Source organism: Chlorocebus sabaeus, chromosome 1 (assembly GCF_047675955.1).
Source record: "Chlorocebus sabaeus isolate Y175 chromosome 1, mChlSab1.0.hap1, whole genome shotgun sequence".
NCBI classification, from domain to species: Eukaryota; Metazoa; Chordata; class Mammalia; order Primates; family Cercopithecidae; genus Chlorocebus; species Chlorocebus sabaeus.
Window position 1 is genome coordinate 66,293,057 of NC_132904.1, and position 13,359 is coordinate 66,306,415.

Consider the following 13,359-nt stretch of genomic DNA (forward strand, 5'->3'; position numbering starts at 1 on the left):
TTCAGATCATCCTTTGTGTAGCTTTCTTCACAACGGTTTTAGGTGTGGCTGCCTCCATATTGCCCATGGATGACGCTTCAGGTCAAAGCCTGCTTATGTTCTGAAATTCTCCTGGCCCCACCCAAACTGCCCAGTATGGACACCACCCTGCCACTGGCCCAGCCCACATTTAAGTCCCTTGGAATACAAAATGGTATGATTGACACCCAGAGGGTTAGAAGTATTGGAAAAGGGATGGAGAAGCCCAACCCAGAGTCTCTTCTCAGGCCATTTTCTAAGAGACGATATAAATGGAAGTAACTTATAGGCTCCATAGTCTTGTCAGCATAGGGCTACATTTCTGGGGCTAGTAGGCTCAGTTAACAAAAAGGATGTTGGCTGGGCGTGGTGGCTCGCTTGTAATCCCAGCATTTTGGGAGGCCGAGGTAGAAGGATAGCTTGAATCCAGGATTTTGAGGCCAACCTGGGCAACGTAGTAAAACTCTGTCTAAAAAAAAAGACAATTGCCAGGCATGGTGGTACGTGCCTGTAGTCCCAGCTACTTGGGAGGCTGAGAGGTGGGAGAGGATCACTTGAACCTGGAAGGTCGAGGCTGCCGTGAGCCATGATCCTGCTACTGCACTCCAGCCTGGGTGACACAGTGATAACCAGTCTCAAAACAAAAAAGAAAACAAAAAACAGAATGAAAGACTATTTCTCAGTGTGCAGAGTTTTTCCTTTTTGTTTGCTAACCAAGGCAGTTTTTATTTTCTCTGTAACTAATTTCTCATCTTGAACAGGGAGATTGGGCATTCCGATGGTTGAGAAGAAATGAAGGTACTTGGCAATAATTCAAGGGGTCTCAAAAAGTTAGATATAAATTTACCATATGATCCATCAAATCCACTCGTAGGAATCTACTCAAGAAAAATGAAAACATATCCATGCAAAGATTTGTACACAAAAGTTCATAGTAGTTTTACTCATATTAAAAAATGGAATCAACCCAACTGTTCAACAAGTGTTAAATAGATTGAAAAAACAAGTGGTATACCCAATACAGTGGGTATTAGTGTTATTAGTATTACTAGTATTAGTATTACTAGTATTAGTATTACTGTTAGTGTTAAAAGGGAACCAAGTATGTGGATTCAGAGGCTTGGTGGGGTGATATGATGCATCCAGTAGGACAGGTTTGAAAGTAATGAGGGCACAGATTTGCTGGCAGCCCCAAGTTCCTGAATACTCAGAGTACTTGCAATTCTAGACTCAAGACCCACTGCTGCAGTTCTAGACTCAGGGTGGCATTAACGGATCCAGCCTGTTATTATAACAATACTCAATATGTTAAATATTCAGTATATGCCAGGAATATTGTTTAGTGCACAGGTTAAGGTGTCAAGATTTCTTAATAGCAATAAGTGGATATCAACATTTGATAGGAAAGAGGTTTCAGGAAAAGCAAAAAAGACCATGACAAGGGTCACAGAACATTCTCACAGCCAAATAGTGACAAAAAATACAAACTCAGGAGACAGATTTTCTGTGAGTAAATCTCTAATATACTCGAATATATTTTCTTTGAGGAAATCTCTTATATATTCACAGGAGACAGACTTCCTGTGACAAAATCTCTAGTATATTTTTTCAGTACAACTTGTTTGAAAGCAGTGTTAGATGATTCTTGTGGTCAGAAATGTTTCTGCCCCTCTTATGGAAAACCCTCCTTAACTCATTACTACCAGCTGGGAACTGATGGGAACAAAAGAAAAGGAAAAAGTAGATACTGCAAGGCCGAGATTAAGACTCGGGGTAGTTTATGCTTGAGAATTCAGGATAGATCTAACTGGATTTTCTGAAAGATAATTGTTAATATCTGATTAGAGGAAGAACTTCAGTAAAACCAAATAAAAACAAATTTCAGTGAGAAACATTTCTTGTTCTAGAGACTTAGGGATGTAGTAGAAACAAGCCACCAATTTTTTTTTTCAGATGCTTCTGATCATCAAACGTGGACCCAATTAATGTATGCTTTTTCTTTCCTCTTTTTTTTTTTTTTTTTTTTTTTTTTTCTGAGACAGTCTCACTCTGTTGCCCAGGCTGGCATATAGTAGCATGATCTCAGCTCACTTCAGCCACAAACTCTCGGGCTCAAGTGATCCTCCCACTTCAGCTTGTCAAGTAGTTGAGACTAACAGCACACACCACCATGCCAGGTAAATTTTTGTGTATTTTGTAGAGACAGGATTTCACTATGTTGCCCAGGCTGGTCTCAAACTTCTGGACTCAAGCAATCTGCCCACCTCAGTCTCCCAAAGTGCTGGGATTACAGGTGTGAGCCACCATGCCTGGCCCCATCTTTCCTTTGATATTTTATATTTTCTTTCTTCCTTCCTTCTTTTTAAAAATTTATTTTGTTCTTTCTTTTCAGCAGACACATATTAAACTATATATGTCACATAGCACAGTATTTAAGATGGTATTTAAGATGATAGACTCTGGAACCAGTTTTGCCAAGATTCAAATCCTAGCTCATTTACTTACCATCTGTATGATTTGGGGCAAGTTACTTAACCTCTCTTGGGCCTCAGTTTCCCTATCTGTAAAATACCTACTGCATAGAGTTATTGTGAAGACTAAATATGCAAATATATGTGGAGTACTTAGGACAGTTCCTGAAACACAATAGATCGTCAATCAGTGAAAGGTAGCATTATTAACTATAATGAAGTACCAAGCATTTGGCCGGGCTCTGGAGTGATACCGATGAATAAAACATGAATTTTGCTATGCGTATATTCACATTCTAGTCAATTTGAAGAAAATCAAACTAGTCACTTAAATATAGCTTTTTGTTTGTTTGTTAACTATTATCTCATCTTCTCTAAATCCCCTCCCTAGATAATCCCATCCACTTTTGCTAGCTGACAAAGTCCTAACATTAACTACAGATCAGACCTCTTTTGGGCTTCAGAGTCCATGTGAATAACTCACAGGTAGAACAAAAACAAGATGTTGTAACCTCAGTGGACTAATCTGGTTCAACTTTTATGTGTCAAAGTTGTGAGCTGTTTTTCAATTGCCATAGCCCCCTGGGCTAAAGGTCACATAGCCTGAACATGCCCAGATAAACCAAGCATGCAACCACAGGTGGAACTCAAGTGCTCAGACTTAGGAGTAGGGACTGAATTAAGAAGGGACATCACGTGGCAGAGTTCAGGATTTAATCAGATCAAGCCCTTGCAACACCCCAAGGCAGGATCCAATCAGATGATGCCTCCCAGCATCACCTCATTGCAAGATCCAATCAGATCATACCTCATTAATCATTTCTTCTGTCTCCTTGCCAGTCTACTTGCAATAAAGCTTTGCTTTTCTCAAAAGGTGCCATGGTATTGGCTTGTATATCAAGAGGCAAGCCCATTGATTGCTCAGTAACAGTATATAGTATTAGTGTTTATTTGCCCACCAATTTGTTTATTCTCCTTTATTACTTATCTTGATGAATGGTACAACTCGCCTTTTTAGTTCCTCAGAAACAATGAACTCCTACATTCTTTCCTCTTCCTCATCCCAACATTCAATTTTTGCCCTTTTAATTTATCCTTTTGAAGAAGTTTTGTCCATTTGATTTATTTCTCTCTATCTTTACTGTCACTATCTTGTACAGATGCAAGTAGACCATTCCTATAGTCCACTAATTTGTCTTTTTTATTTTAGCCTGATTTCTGTTAAAAGACTTTTTTTAAAAAAATGAGAGTTTATAGGCATATAAAATGAACACATGTCGAAGATTTATTTAGTTAATTAAGGAGAGAATCAGCAAGATGGTGTAACCAACCCAAAGAATTTAAAAACACACATAAACATAGGCTATCAGAAAGACTTGCAATGAATTTACAAAGAGAGGAAAACAAGTCAACATCCACAATAGAATCATCATATACATGTCTATTTGAGACAATTAATTTGCATTTCTATGGGCAAAATCACTTACATGATTTTCAGCTCAATATAATTTACAAATAAATTGTATTAAGCTCTAAGACAATAAAAAGCTAAGAAAACTCAGAAGAGTACACCAGATGAGTAAGCATTTTTTTATTTTAAAATCTTTCATAATTTTTCTTCTAAGATTCCATCTACAGTGACTATTTGACCAGTTTAGAATATAAACAAATATACTCCACTGTATTTATTATAACCTCTCAGCTTGGATTTTTGAGGAAAAGAAAAACTTCAGTTGTCTGAGATGGGTATGATAAAAATATGTGGCAGGGGGCCAGGTGCCCTGACTCACGTCTGTAATCCCAGCACTTTGGGAGGCCAAGGTGGGCAGATCATCTAAGGTCAGCAGTTCAAGACCAGCCTGGCCAACATGGTGAAACCCCATCTCTACTAAAAATATAAAAAAATTAGCCAGGCATGGTGACATGTGCCTGTAATTCCAACTACACGGGAGGCTGAGGCAGGAGAACCCAGGAGGCGGAGATCGCAGTGAGATGAGATCGCTCCACTGCACTCCAGCTTGGGCAACAGCGACACTCCATCTCAAAAAAAAAAAAAAAAAAAAAAAAAAAATTCTGTGGGCAGGTAGAAGCAGTTATCAAAAGTTTGCTAACATGGAACATACACTCGAGGATTGGTTAATTCTAATCACAATTGATGTGAACATACACATGTAAACAAGTGCTTTTTAAAAAATTTCTTATTAATAAAATTAGTATAAAGAAAGAAAGAAGGTGACCATGTAGGTTGTGACACCTGGAAACTCAAAAAAAAAAAAAAAAAAAAAAAAAAAAAAACCAAAAAGATCTTCATATCTTCATATGGTCTTGTTTGGGGTTAAAAATTAAAATAATAAAGGGATTGAGGACGGTGAGTTTTGAAAAACTTCAACTGGCTGGTCATGGAGGCTCATGCCTGTAATCTCAGCACTTTGGGAAGCTGAGTGGGGGTGGATCACCTGAACTCAGGAGTTCGAGACCAGCGTGGCCAACATGGTGAAACCCCATCTCTACTAAAAATACAATGAACCAGGAGTGGTGGCTGGCACCTGTAATCCCAGCTACTTGGGAGGCTGAGGCAGAAGAATTGCTTGAACCCAGGAGACGGAGGTTGCAGTGAGCAAAGATGGCGCCATTGCACTCCAGCCTGGGCAGTAAGAGCAAAACTCCATAAAAAAAATCTATATATCTATATATCTATATATTTTAAAACATTCATCCAAATGAAATGGTAAAGATGTCGAAGGGATTCTACTATGGTCTAAAAGTTTGTGCTGCACCCTTTCCCCCCAAAATTGATATGTTTAAACCTCATCACCATTGCAATAGTATTATGAGGTGAAGACTTTGGGAGGTGGCTAGGTCATGAGGCTAGAGTCCTCATGAATGAATTCGTGCCCTTATAAAAGAGGCCCAAGAGAAACATTTTCGTCCCTTTCTCCATGTGAAGACACAGCTAGAAGGCACCATCTATGAATCAGAAAGTGGGCTTTTACCAGATGCTGAATCTGCTGGCACCTTGTTTTGTACTCCCCAGCTTCCAGATATGAGAAGTAAATTTCTGTTGTTTATAAGTTATCTAGTTTCTGATATTTTGTTATAACAGCCCAAATGAACTGGGATAGGTTTAGAATATGCTACTCCAAAACGTACCACTGCTTTTAAGCTGCCCGCTTTGCAGACGCTGCCATGGAGGAAAACCCCGTACTATTAGCCATGGTCAACCCCACCGTGTGTTCTTTGACATTGCCGACGACGGCGAGCCCTTGGGCCACGTCTCCTTCCAGCTATTTGCAGACAAGGTTCCAAAGACAGCAGGAAATTTTCATGCTCTGAGCACTGGAGAGAAAGGATTTGGTTATAAGGGCTCCTGCTTTCACAGAATTATTCCCGGGTTTATGTGTCAGGGTGGTGACTTCACACACCATAATGGCACTGGTGGCAAGTCCATCTATGGGGAGAAATTTGATGATGAGAACTTCATCCTAAAGCATACAGGTCCTGGCATCTTGCCCATGGCAAATGCTGGACCCAATACAAACAGTTCCTAGTTTTTCATCTGCACTGCCAAGACTGAGTGGTTGGACGCAAACATGTGGTCTTTGGCAAAGTGAAAGAAGGCATGAATATTGTGGAGGCCATGGAGCACTTTGGGTCCAGGAATGGCAAGACCAGCAAGAAGATCACTGTTGCTGACTGTGGGCAACTCGAATAAGTTTGACTTGTGTTTTCTCTTAACCACCAGATCATTCATTCCTTCTGTAACTCAGGAGAGCACCCCTCCACCCCATTTGCTCGCAGTATCCTAGAATCTTTACACTCTCGCTGCAGTTCCCTTTGAGTTCCATGTTTTCCTTGTTCCTTCCCATGCCTAATTGGATTGCAGATTTGAGTTAAGTTTATGATTATGAAATAAAAACTAAATAAAAAAAAAGAATTCTTTTAAGCTGAAGGTAATTGAGAAAAAGCAGACACAGGATGATCTCTCTACCCTCCTCCTAGCTGCCCAAAAGCTAAACACAAATTCCTCTTGTGACGGTGACCCCCTACCCTTGACTTATACTTCTCTGTTATTACCAGAAAGAGAATAACAACCTATCACCAGAGACAATATGGCATTGAGGAAGAGTCTATACAAACCTCAATAATTAGCCCTTATCCTCCATTAGTTTCCACCACATTTTTACTTTCCTACAGTTTGCTACCCTTAGAAGCCTAAAACTTTTTTGGTCACTTTTTAAAAATCTGTTGTTCTTTTGTTAAGATGCTATGTAAACCAATGTTCTAACCACCCCTTTGAGTTAGTTATCAATAGATTTCTCCCATATTAATGCACATATTAATAAATGTGTTTGTTTTTCTCTTATTAATCTGTCTTTTGTCAGTCTAATTTTCAGGGACCTGGCTGGAGACCCTAGGAGGGTAGAAAAAAGGTTTTTCTTCCCCTGTGCCTTCATTCATTTGAGCATTCTCAGGATGACTGCTAATAACTCTCTAGATGATGTTAGGGGAAGATTCAGACGGAGACTTGGGAGAGTGTTAGGGACTCAGTGAAAAGAAATGTCTCAAATCCCTAGATATTTTTTTCTGTAAATTTAGTTACACCCTCTAAGTCGAATCTCCCTTATTTAATCTCTCACTCAGGGTCTCAACCTTCAATCTATAAGATGAGGCCCTTTTATGGTATCTCTTACATGAAACTGCTTCTTACATAAAAAAATGACAGATTCTTCTTTTGATTCTAAATAAGTACAGATTACCTTTGTGGAGATAGCATCAGGCAATTATGTTTTTCACTTTTTATTTTATACTAACAGAATGTGTTAATTTTGCAATGAAACGATAATAACAAAAGAAGCTATAGAAGAAAATCTTAATCTTGAAATAAAGAGAAACATAATGAAACTAATTTTATAAATATGGAGACTGGCAAACACAAAAATTAAAAATTTTCCTTGAAACTACTTGTTGACTCATCTATTGAAAAGCAAATTGGAAAATGTATTTTTGGTATATGCTTCTATGTTTTGCATGTATTCTTCTATATTTTTTATTTTGTAAATGATTAATATAATTTATATATCAAGTCATAAAATCAGATCAAGAAAACTAGAGAAAAACGGAGAAAGATAATTAAAAAAAGATAAAATATAGATATGAATTATTAAAAGATAGCCTTTTTTAAAATTCAAAGTAAAAGAACAATGTGATAATGTCACAAGTGGTACTGTTCATTTGCTATGAATTTACCTAGCTAATATTTACAGACAATTTGGCACTATTTATCAAAATTTTAAATATGCATGATCTATGATCTAGATATTCCACTTTTAGGCATTCAGCTAGTGGAAATACAGTTCTACCAGAGGTGCACACAAATATACCTGAAATAAAGTATATTCTAGCTATTTTATATTAGTAAAAATTTTGATAGCAATAAAGAATCCATTAATATACCAGTTATTTATTTTCTTATAGCTAGCTAATCTCATTAATAAACAAAACGACCCCTGAAGCAGGTATTATTACTCTTTTTTTACAGAGAAGATAACTGAGACTTAAAGAGGATAATTACCAAATTGCCCGTGACAAATAATTAGGTAGTATGTACTGAATATGGTGACTACTATCTAACCCGCCTGTGTGATTATAACGCCTTTTTGTAATTTGGTAAAAGTTAAGTTTTTATACTTTAGTAAGCATAAGGGTGTGGATTTGAAACCTAGGAATTCAGACTCTGTTTAGGTTGTTTCAAATATTTTTGTGTTACAAAAATGTTATCATAATGACTAACCTTGTACACATCATTTTGTCATAAGGAGGCATATATGAAATGTAACTCCTGTAAATGTGATTTCTGGATCAAATAATAAATTCATACACATTTTGTTAGATGTTTAAAAATTCTGTTGTATGAGGTCAGGAGATCGAGACCATCCTGGCTAACACGGTGAAACCCCGTCTCTACTAAAAAAAATACAAAAAACTAGCCGGGTGAGGTGGCGGGCGCCTGTAGTCCCAGCTACTCCGGAGGCTGAGGCAGGAGAATGGCGTAAACCCGGCAGGCGGAGGTTACAGTGAGCTGAGATCCGGTCACTGCACTCCAGCCCAGGCGACAGAGGGAGACTCCCTCTCAAAAAAGAAAAAAAAAAAAAAAAAAAAAAAAAAAATTCTGTTGTATGGTCTATCCATAAGCAAAGTATGAGAGGCTCTGTTTTCTAGCATTATAGCCAGCACAGGGTTAATCCTTTTAACTTTTACTAATCTGACAGGTGGGAAATGGTATCTTGGTATAGTTTTTAATGTATTTTCTCTTACTAATAATAAGCAAAGCATATTCTAATGATGTATCTGTTTTTTATGTTTATCAGGCTTTTGATCATTTTTTTCCTCTACATTTTGAGGAACTTTTATGTATTAGAAAAAGCAAGCATTTTATCTATAATATAACTTGAAAAGATTTCAATTTGTCATTGACTTTTGTCTCTTTGCTTATGATGTTTTTTTTTTTTTCCCCATGAAAGAAAGGGAGGTATATTTCTTATCAGAAAATCATAGAGAAATTCCTGTGGAAAAGACATATAAACAGGGAAATGAAGGAAAGGTGGGACTGAGTCATGTAAAGATACAGGGAAAGGATGTTTCAGGAAACAAGAATAACAAGCACAAAAGCCTAAGAAGGAAATGAGCTTGGTGTGTCTGTAAAACAGCAGTCAAGTTTATGTGTCTTCAGTGGCATAGTTGTATTTAAAGAAATCTCTGCAATTCTTTTAAAAATACATTTAATTTTGACTTGTTAGAATTATATTTGATTGAATTTAGTTACTGTAAATATTAGATTAAAATATTTTTCTGTTTTATTCTTGTCTTCTTTTTCCTATTCCTCCTTGTAGAAACAAAGTATGATAAACAATCTGGTTAGGTCTCAGGACAACCATTCTGAGTGTTGGATGAGCCATTCATTAATAATAATTGAAACAATAATACAAATAAAGATATCATTTGTAGAGCACTTATTTATATGGAAAGTGCTGTTTTAAGACGGTTATATATTTATTTCTCATTAAATCATTAAGAGAAAGTTACTATTATTATTTCCGTTTTAAAGATGAGAAAGTTGCTGGGTGCGAGAGCTCAGGTCTGTAATCCCAGCACTTCGGGAGGCCGAAGCAGGCAGATCACCTGAGGTCAGGAGTTCGAAACCAGCCTGGGCAACATGGCAAAACCCCACTTCTACTAAAAATATGTAAATTAGCCAGGTGTGGTAGTGCATACATGTAGTACCAGCTACTGGGGAAGCTGAAGCACAAGAATCGCTGAAACCTCTGAGGTGGAGGTTGCAGTGAGCTGACATCAGGCCACTACACTCCAGCCTGGGCAACAAAGCGAGGCTTTGTCTCAAAAAACAAAAGAAGAAGAAAGTTGAGATACAGAGAAGTAAAGTAACTTGCCCAGACTCATACAGTTAGTAAATGGAACAGTCATTTCCAACACAGTCAATTTCAAAAAGATCTAGAACTCAAAACTTGATCACTACTTCTTACAGTTTTCTCTTCCACATAATAAGGATGCTAATGACTCCTCTCTCTAATTTTTATTATCATTGTCTTGAGGATGCAGAGAGCTATGTGGAAACAAAAAGGTGGAAATGAACTGAACATTCATTGAATGCTTATTATGCAATTGATATGTAATGTTATATTATTCTCATCTTCAAAGTTGAGCAGAAAATTAAGTTCATGAATATTATGCAAACTCTCAAGCTTATTGAACAAGTAGTACATCTTATTTTTAAATCCATGTCTCCTGGCACCTAGCACAATTCTCTCCTCTCTGTGACATTGAGTTCCAGCGTCTCCCAGGAGGAAGAACTCCTGCAAAGAAGAATGAGTCTAGAGCAAAAAAGTGATGTTACATTTTTTTAAAGAATAATTTTATACAGATATACTCATATTACATATTTGCCAGGAGAGGGTTCTCATGCTTTGGGGCAATATGATAAAAAGCCTTCAAAATAATCTTTTCTTTCTCAAGAAATGTACACTTTAGACAGGGAGTTAAGACACAAACATGAGTTTTCTTTTTTTTTTCTTTTTTTTTTTTTGAGACGGAGTCTCGCTGTGTCGCTCAGACTGGAGTGAGTGGCGCGATCTCGGCTCACTGCAAGCTCCGCCTCCCGGGTTCATGCCATTCTCCTGCCTCAGCCTCCCGAGTAGCTGGGACTACAGGCGCCCGCCACTGCGCCCGGCTAATTTTTTTCTATTTTTTAGTAGAGACGGGGTTTCACCGTGTTAGCCAGGATGGTCTCGATCTCCTGACCTTGTGATCCTCCCGCCTCGGCCTCCCAAAGTGCTGGGATTACAGGCCTGAGCCACCGCGCCCGGCCTATAAAACAAGAAGCAATATACTAATGATCCAACAAAACAGTGATTTAGATGAAAAGTGGGGCAGAATCTCAAATGATGGCTCTTTCACTGTGGGCTGAGTATAGGAGTGGGCAGGGTTGAGATGTGAACTCTGTTTTCAAGAATAGTTTGGTCTTGGGCTAAAATTCAGGTTGAGTTCCTCTTCTCAATCTTAGAGAACATCAGCCTAGGCTAATTCCTGATGTTAATAGTTATTATTAAGTTATTAAATAACATATAGACATTTATATTTCTTTAATTATTAAATAATACATACATCCATAGATATTAGATATGAGTAGGTATTTTTATTTCTAATTTTAATGATGAATATGACTTTTAAATACAAAGCATATTTGGATGGATAGGAGTCCTATACAATTGTCTACATTTCAGGGAAAACTTTATCCAGAACAGGTAATGGTTAGTTCAGAATTATTTGATAAAAGTTGATAAATGGGTATGTCCACCTATTTATGCTGCTGCTGTGTTAGTATCTCTGAACATGGGTATATATATGTATGTGATCATGAATTTGTGCAACTGGTAAGAAAAATATCATCCCATTAGACTATAAACTCTTAGACATGACAGTTCTCAGGGGTTCCCAACATGAGAAAGATGTTGAACTGGCAAATGTCAAAATTATATACAAATGATTAAGAACAAATTAGGAAGCCAATGTAAGCAGTTAGAAAAAGGTTTCAGTTAGACTGTAAATTTGGTTTTTACATTTCCCCTAATTAGCTAGTTTTTCTTGAGGTGGTGGGAAATCAGATTGCATTTCAATAGTAAGGGTAAGAGGATTAGATAGATTTTGCTAAAGATTTCCAATAAAAGAAATCAGAGGTGGGTTTGAATAGATGACATATTTAAATAAATTGGAAGATCGATGAGAATAACACAGGGATAATTGGAAAATGTAGAGGCAAGAATGGGCTAAATACGGGACAATTGTCACTTCTCTGAGTAACAATTTTCTAATTTTTAAAATGAGCATAATTGTTGTTTTGTTGGTATATTAAGCTAAATTTTCTCCATGGAAGGCTTATTAAATTGCGTGTGACTTCCTGAGTCACCTCTGTGACTGTGAAATGTGGCACTATCATCCAGAGCAGAAAGGAAGGCGTAGGACAACGTTTCTGAAGCTTGGTCTCCACAGCATCATCAGTGAACTTGTAAATTCTTCGGCCCTACCACAAACCTACGGATGAGAAAACCTAGAGTTGGGATAACAATCTGTGTTTTGGCAAGCTCTCTAGATGATTCTGATTCATGCTGAAGTTTGTGAACCACTGATGTAAGAACTTATTGAGCTTTCTTCCCTATCTACTCTAGATGTCTATCATTTCCGCCAGGATCATTTCTTTTTAGTACCCATTGGTTTCTGCTGCATCTGTAAATTCTCAGACTTCAAATAAATCTAACTAGTATTATCCTCAGCTTACATAGTCAGGATGTGAAAAAAATGACACAATCACATAAGTAGTCTTTAGTACATATTAGGACACGTGATTCCTCCTCAGTCCTATTAAACTATTCTCACAATGAATATACGACCTTTTTTTTTTTTTGAGCTGGAGTCTCGCTCTGTCACCCAGGCTGGAGTGCAATGATGTGATCTTGGCTCACTGCAAGCTCTGCCTCCTGGGTTCAAGTGAGTCTCCTGTCTCAGCCTCCCGAATAACTGGGATTACAGGTGCCCACCACCATGCCCGGCTAATTTTTTTTGTATTTTTAGTAGATATGGGGTTTCACCATGTTGGTCAGGCTGATCCTGAACTCCTGACCTCAAGTGATCCACTCGCCTTGGCCTCCCAAAGTGCTGGGATTACAGGCGTGAGCCACCATGCCTGCCCTATACGACTTTTATCACTGCCCAAATTCTGTTTTTCTCTCTCCACTGAATGTTTCTCTTTTGTAACTCACATTTCAAGACTATCAGGAACATATCCCTCATATTATTCCCTTCCTGTAAATTTATTTATCTCTGCATCCATCCTCCCCTCATTTCCTCCAGTCCCAGAGAAAGAGGTGCTAATATCTTTTCCATTTTCCAATGTTTCCTTTGTCATAGCTGCAATGTATTTTACTTTACCTAAATATAAGAAAAGTTTCTTGAGTAATTTTTTGGAGGTGCTGGGAAATGAACTTAGGGCCTCATGTATGAGTGTTTAACTTATTAGATTCTTTTAAAAACAACCTTGTACACAGACAAACATACATATGCATACTTGCATGCATGCATTCATATGTGTACATATGTATGTATGCATGTATATACATGTATTTATGTGTATATGAATGTATGTAGCTATATCGTCAAGAATAATTTCACCACCTATTCTCTGAACTTCCTTTCTTTCCTACCACTTCAGGGACTTTGTTTCATCAATTATTCTCTCTCTTTATCTTCAGCTTCTCCTAATTTCCTGGATCTTTATTAAAGAACATTCAAATGTTTTTAA

General features: G+C 37.6%; 1 protein-coding gene across 2 annotated transcripts in view; it reads left to right on the forward strand.

Annotated features, from left to right (window-relative positions):
* LOC119626625 (uncharacterized) overlaps positions 1-13,359 on the forward strand; it is a 98,162-nt gene that overhangs the window by 30,035 nt on the left and 54,768 nt on the right. The gene's annotated exons all lie outside the window — the stretch shown is intronic.